Genomic DNA, 6,755 nt, shown 5'->3' with positions numbered 1-6,755 from the left:
CAGATCTCAGCCTCCTCAGTAGCGAGGACTACAGATGTGAGCCACCAGTGCTGGCTCTGCTGAAGGTTTTAAGCAGGGGGCGGCGTGGTCACTGTCGCTGGCGGGGGCAGGCGTGGCGCGTGGGCCTCCTGAGACTGCCTAGACTTGTGCGGAGGCGCTGGCAAAGCCAGGAAAGGGCCTGGCCTGCCCTGAGATGCCAAGGCTGGCCTGTGGTGCCCAGACCCCCTGCCAGGACAGCGGGTGCCCCTCTGGGTCCCAGCCAGTGAACGCCGGTCTCCAGTTCCGGAAGCATCCTGCAACGGACAGAGGGAAACTTCACGTTTGTTGTTTATTTTGAGATAACGTCGCTGTGTGGTCCAGGTTGGCCTCAAATTTTTAATCCTGCCTCAACTTGCCAAGGACTAGGATTACCTTTGAGCATCATCAAGTCTGCCTAGAAACTTATTTATTTATTTATTCCAGTCCTGGGGCTTGAACTCAAGGCCTGAGCTTCTTTGGCTCAAGGTTTAGCACTCGACCACTTGAGACACCACGCCACTTCTGGCTTTCTTTTTTCTGTGTATGTGGTGCTACTGAGGAATCGAACCCAGGGCTTCGTGCGTGCTAGGCAAGCACTCTACCACTAAGCCACATTTTTCATCCCTTTTTTATTTTTGTGCACATACTAGAGCTTGAACTCAGGGCCTTGCTTTCTCATTCAGCTTTTTCACCTAAGACTGATGCTCCATCACTTGAACTACACCTAGTTCCAGCTTTTTGCTGGTATATTGGAGATAAGAATCGTACAGATTTGTTTGTCCAGGCTGGTTTTGAACTGGAATCCTCCAATCTCAGCCTCTTGAGTAGCTAGGATTACAGGGGTGAGCCACCAGTGTCTGTATGAAGTTTTTAAATGGATGAAAACCCAGATTTGTCTCCTGAAAGGGCCTGGATAGTAGGGGTACCTTTGTAGCTATAAACACACCCAGCCCCAGATCTTGGGGTACCCTTGTAGCTATGAACACACCCAGCCCCAGATCTTGGTCCCTAAACACCAACTTCTAGAACAAACCACATGATGTCCATTATAATACAAAGTATTATTAAACAAATCCACACAAGTCTATGCTGAAAAGAAAGAAGGGAAGAGTAACTTAGCAATGGGAAGTTAACATCAGGCGTGCAAAGCAAATACACCTGCTTATGAGCAGGGCAGGTGTCAGCCAAGAACTCAGGGTTGCTGGGCTCCCTGAGTGCCTTACCTGTGTTACTGAATCCTTCCCGCAGCCATTCCTGGTCAGTCCTGTTGCCAGCCCATTTTGACAGATTTGAACACTGAGGCCAGGAACCTTAAAGAACTTACCACCACCACTAGCCCAAGAGGGGCTGGGCGGAAAACTCTTTTCTCTGAGGCTCCCAGTACATAGGAAGTTAGAACCATTTCACCAAACACCTTGCCCTGGGCAAATTCTAGCCTGGGCTAGATCTGAGATGCAGTAGGTACTGCAGGAGAGGAGCTCAACCAATGAATGCATGAAACACTTACAAGGGATCACCTCCCTCCAGAATGCTGCCCAGCCCCTAGTTGGTCCAACAAACAGATAAAAGAAGTTGGTTGCTGGTGGCTCAGACCTGTAATCTTAGCTACTCAGGAGGCTGAGGGCTAAAGATAGGACAGGAAAGTCAGAGACTCTTATTTTCGCTTCTCCAAAAAGCCAGGAGTGGCGCTGTGGCTAAAGTGGTAGAGAGCCAGCCTTGAGGGAAAAAAAAGCTAAGAGACAGGACCTGGGCCCTGAGTACAAAACAGGCCTGGACAGTCCCATGGGGGCAGATGACCCAATATCTTTTTATTTTTTCTTGCTAGTCCTGGGACTCAGAGGCTGAATGCTGTCCCTGGCTTCTTTTAGCTCAAGGCTAGCACTCTGCCACTTGAGCCACAGCGCCACTTCTGGCCTTTACTGTTTAAGCGGTGCTGAGGAATCGAACCCAATGCCATGAGGCCATATTCCCAGCCCCTGTCCAGCTAGTTTTGAACCACAATTCTCAGATCCAATATCTTAACACATGGATTTGGGGTACGGGAGTGACTAGCAAGGGGTCCCACTAGGTGACTGGAATCTGACGCTGGAAGAATGATGGAGTATTGCTGAGCTCCTACTACATGTGGGTTACTGAGCCAAACTGGAGCCCCATGTTCTGTATGTGAGGGCAGGATCTCAGCCCCGCGGGGCATGGCTTTATCAGATTTTACACACAGGTGACCTGAAGTTCTCTGCCAGGTGCCAGTGACCAGAGGAAGGAGATGCCACAGGCAGGAGGTGACAGAGAGGGTGTAAGGCCAGGGCCAGCTCATGCCACGGCACTCACAGCTGAGGGGCACTTGGCAACCTTGGCTGTTGGAATGACCCGTCTCTGAGTGTCTGCCTGTAGCCCCGGGGCTCTAGCTAGGACCAGCCACCCAGACTTGTCCTCTCCCCGCTTGGCCCAGGCAAGCAGGCCCCACTCCAAGTCCCGTGTCCCTGGCTTTCCAACACAAGCCCCGATGGATGGCCAGGCTCGGCCGGAACCGGGCCCTGTTTCTGGGAAGCTGCAGCCACATCCCACCCCACCGGGACTGGGGCCCCCCCTCCCCCCCGCTGGGCACAGCCAGGTTCAGCAACTTCATCACATTCCGCGGCGGCGTCAGCAGCCCTGGGCCGGCCGGTGCCCTTTCCACACTGGTCTGGCAGAAGCAGGCAGCAGTGGGGACCCGGCCCTGCCGGGCTGGCGGAGAGAGGGGACCTTCCCCCCTGGCCAATCCCAACCGTGTCCTGGGCACCATTCCCCGCTTCCTCCGTGGTACTGACTCATCCAGATGTCTCCCCTCCTCATCCCCTCCTTTCCCCCGGCCCCTCCCTCCAGGGCCCTGGTCCTCTGCTGACCCTCCCGCTGGATGGTGGGGACGGACGTGTCAGCCACCTCTCTCCCACTGTCCCCCCCCCCCCCGCCCCAGTTCCCATCACAGCAGCTCGCGGGGAAGTGGGGGGCTGGGATGACACACAGGTGACCTCTGACCCTCTCCTCTAAGAAAGAGGGGCTTATTTGTGGCTCAGTGTGGGCCAGCCCCTCGCCACCTCTCCCGGGCCTGACCCAGGTGTCCCGCACCGCCCCGCCGCCCGGTCCCCAGCCTCCCGCCCCGCCCCCAGGCTCCGCGTCTGGGAAGGCCTATTGTGGCAGCCCCTGACATCACAGCGGGGAGCGGCGTGATGTCACAGGGCCCCATTGTGTCGGTGCAGAGGAGTGCCCCCCACCAGAGGCCCGCTCCCTACCCCGCCCCCAATCCTATTAAGCCAAGCTCCTACAAAGGCCGGCGCTTTGTGTGTAACAGTGACTGTGGGAGGGAGGGAGGGAGGGGGGCCGGAGGGGGTGCATTCCAGAGCCCGCCGCCCCGGCCTGGGCCTCCAGGTCTGCAGGGGGCCCTGACACAACTCCCAGGGGCCCTTCACGTGTCACCAGCAGGGGGCCAGGAAGACAGAGGTGAAGACGCTTCACACCCCACCCACATCTGAGGAGAGGGCTGTGGGCCCGTTCCGCCCGTGGGATCAGGAGAGGAAGCCCTGGGGATTAAAGGACCCAGAACCCTGCCCCCACCCCCAGCAGGAGACAGTGTCAGCGGGAGCCAGACAAACGTCCCGGGAGTAACATCAGTGACACCTGCTGAGCGCAAGGGCCTCAGCCTGCACCAAGCCCAGACCTGAGCCTGAGCAGGGCCTCGGAAGGAGGCTTCGCGGGGGGGGGGGGGGGGGGGAGAGTTCAGGAACACCCCCTTTTCTTCCCTCTGCTAGGAAGGGGGACCCCCCCGAAGCTCGAGTTTTGGGGTCTAAGGCTTGACTTATAATTTCTCCTCTGCTACTGAGTCCTCACAGGGCCTCTCCTGAAGCAGTGGGGAGACTGACAAGATGCGTGAACCCCCAAATGCAGTTCCCAGCCTCTCACGCGTCCCCCACCCCCTCCCCGGTTCATGGTGAGGTGCCTCCGGGAGCCCCAGCATCCTCCCAACCACCGTCCCCTCCTCCGGCTCCCATCTGGGTCCCCGGCTGAGAGGAGGACATAGCTGCCCAGAGACCCCCATGTTCTCGTCGGGGCACACGGAGGTTCAGCCCCCTCCCCCCGCTGCGTGGGCTTCCCTGTCCTTGGCACATGGCCTGGGCATGCGGAGAGTCCGGGGGTAGCTCAGTTTCATACAACAAAGCCACCATTCTCCCTCCTGCCCTGCCTTGATCCCTATCTGCCACCCCGGGGTGGGGGTGGGGGGGCGGCCGCACTGGGTGAGGGTCGCCCTGGGCCCACGGTGAGGCAAGGTGGCTTCCCACAGCGTCAACCCCGATATGCACAAGGTGACCCCCTCCCCCCACCAGCCCAGCCCCTCAGGGCAGAGCACCCCCAACCCCATGACTGCCCCAGCCATGTGGGAGCTGGCTCCCCGCCTCACCCAGCTGTTCCCGAGTCTCCGTGCTTGACGATGCTTTTAAAATGTCCCCAACTGGCAAAGGAAAACAGCTCGGTCCCCCCACCTGCCCTGTGCTTTGGAATTTGGTTTTGGCAGTGAGGAGACGCTGGTGGGGGACCCCGACTCCAACTCCCTGTTCTCACCACACAGGGAGGGGGTAGCCTAAGGACCAGGGGCAGGACCAACCTCCCCGGGGTGACAGCCAGACTTAGGGTACAAGATCTTCCGCTGGGCAGCCCGTGGGGAGGTCGAATCTAAACTCCAGCGCTGTGATCTGATCCCATGGGGGGGCGGGGGGGACAATAGAGCTATTGCGTCCTAAGTTCTCCTCCTGCCCACCACAGACCCCCGGCACCCACCGTCCCAGACATCAGCTAGGCCTCTGCTGGACGCTCAGGCCCAGGCTGATGCCCTGGTTTTGACCCTGGGGTGAGATCTGCCCCTTCTGACAGCGCCCTGGCCAGCCTCTGCCCAGATCCCTGTGACTAGGGCTAGAAAGTCACATGTCCAGCTGGGCACTAGTGGATCACGCCTGTAACCCTAGCGACGCAGGAGGCTGGCATCTGTGGGTCCCAGTTCAAAGCCAGCGCAGACGGGAAAGTCCTTGACTCTTTATTCCAAGTAGCCAGCAAAACAAGCCAGAAGTAGAATTGAATGTGAAGGCTAATTTGAAGGGAAAAAATAAAAATCTAAGGATGGCACCTAGGCCCCGAGTTCAAGCCCTAGTACTGTCACAGAGAGACAGAGACAGACAGAGAGACAAAGACTCTCCCTGTACCCCCTCCCCTCCATCTAGCAGACGGGGGCCCCCAGGACGGCTCAGGGGTGGGCCCCTGTGTGCTGTGTGACCTTTTGCATACAGCTGACCTCCTCTGGTTTCTGAGGAGGCAAAATGGAGTTCCAGCGTTGGGAACTAGGGCTGTTGAAGCTCCAGGCCGAGCCCTGTGGCAGAGGTGGAAGGGGGGGTGGGGGGGACAGCCACTTAGCGGGCTCTTCTCCCTGCCTCCTCCCTGCAGCCTCAGGAATCGCCTTAATTACAGCATTAGCCTCGCTGCTTCCTGCCATAAACCCAAGAATCTAAATTAGAAGGCAGAGGGCCTGCTCCCCCTTCTCTCCGACCCCCCAAGTCTGGTGGGGGAGCTCTCCTGGAGACAGGCCGGGTGGGGGCTAACTATAGAGGTGCCCGGGGCTGGCTCTGGTGGGGGGTGGGGGGCAGCTGAGAGGCCGGAGGAGGGGAGGAGGCTGTCCACAGAACCCCGCGCTGCCGCCGCCGCTGCCCAGTGCCCGCTGTGGTCCAGCAGCACTGCCAGAATGACGTCAGGGCTGGTTCACAGAGGAGGAAACTGAGGCACGTGCCAAGCTCTCCCAGGGCGAAGCTGCCCGAGTTGGCTGGATCCAGGCTCCCAGGTCCCAGTCGGTCCTGGCTGTCTTTCAAGAACACAGAGGGGAGAAGGAGAGGAAGGAGACAGCCAGTCCCCTTTGGGGAGAGAAAGAGAGCGGGGTCCTGACCCTGTGCCTCAGCCCCTTGACCCCAGAGGGAGATGGGGAGCAGTCTCCCCATGAGGAGAATTTGGGGGGGGTTCTCTGCAGAGCTGGCTTTTTGCAAGGACACCCCCCCCCAGGCCACTCCCATGGAGCTTTGCTTACTGCTCCCTTGGGACCTGGTGCTGGAGCCGATGGGGGCGGGGGTGAGGGTGGGGGTGGGGGGTGGGTGCGTGTCTGTGCGTGGCAGTGGCAGGCATGGTCTCATGCGTCTGGTGCAGGCGTGTGTGTGTGTGTGTGTGTGTGAGTGGGTGTGTGCGTGGGCCTGTGGCAGGGAAGGGAGGTCATGTGGCAGTTACAGCTGAGCCTGTCCAAACCACTGGAGCCACTGGGGAAGAAGAGACAGCCTCAGGAGGGGGGCTGGGGGGGACGGAGGAGGGGCTGAGGTGGGGGAGGAGGCCGGGGCAGAGGGACCAGGCAGACAGACAGGCTGACTAGATGGAGCAGGTTGGGGTGGTGCTGGGGGGTGCGGGGGGGGGTGGGGGGAAGAAGCGGAAGCCCAGGAGACTCCCCAGGAGGGGCGAGGAGGGACAGCATGGCTGCTTTGGATTCTGGGCAGTGGCTCTGAGATTGATCCTGGAGGACCATTCTGCGTGCCAGGATGAGTCTCTCTGGGAGAGCTCTTTCTGGATGGAGTCCAAAGGTGGTTCCTGGGGTGGCCCAGGCCGTGGGGAAGAGGGGGGACCCTGGGGAGCACAGGAGGGACTTCAGACGTGTCTGTGGGGGAGGGGGGCACAGAGTCAGG

Source organism: Perognathus longimembris, chromosome 7 (genome assembly GCF_023159225.1).
Source record: "Perognathus longimembris pacificus isolate PPM17 chromosome 7, ASM2315922v1, whole genome shotgun sequence".
Lineage (NCBI taxonomy): Eukaryota > Metazoa > Chordata > Mammalia > Rodentia > Heteromyidae > Perognathus > Perognathus longimembris.
This window is presented reverse-complemented; position numbering follows the sequence as displayed.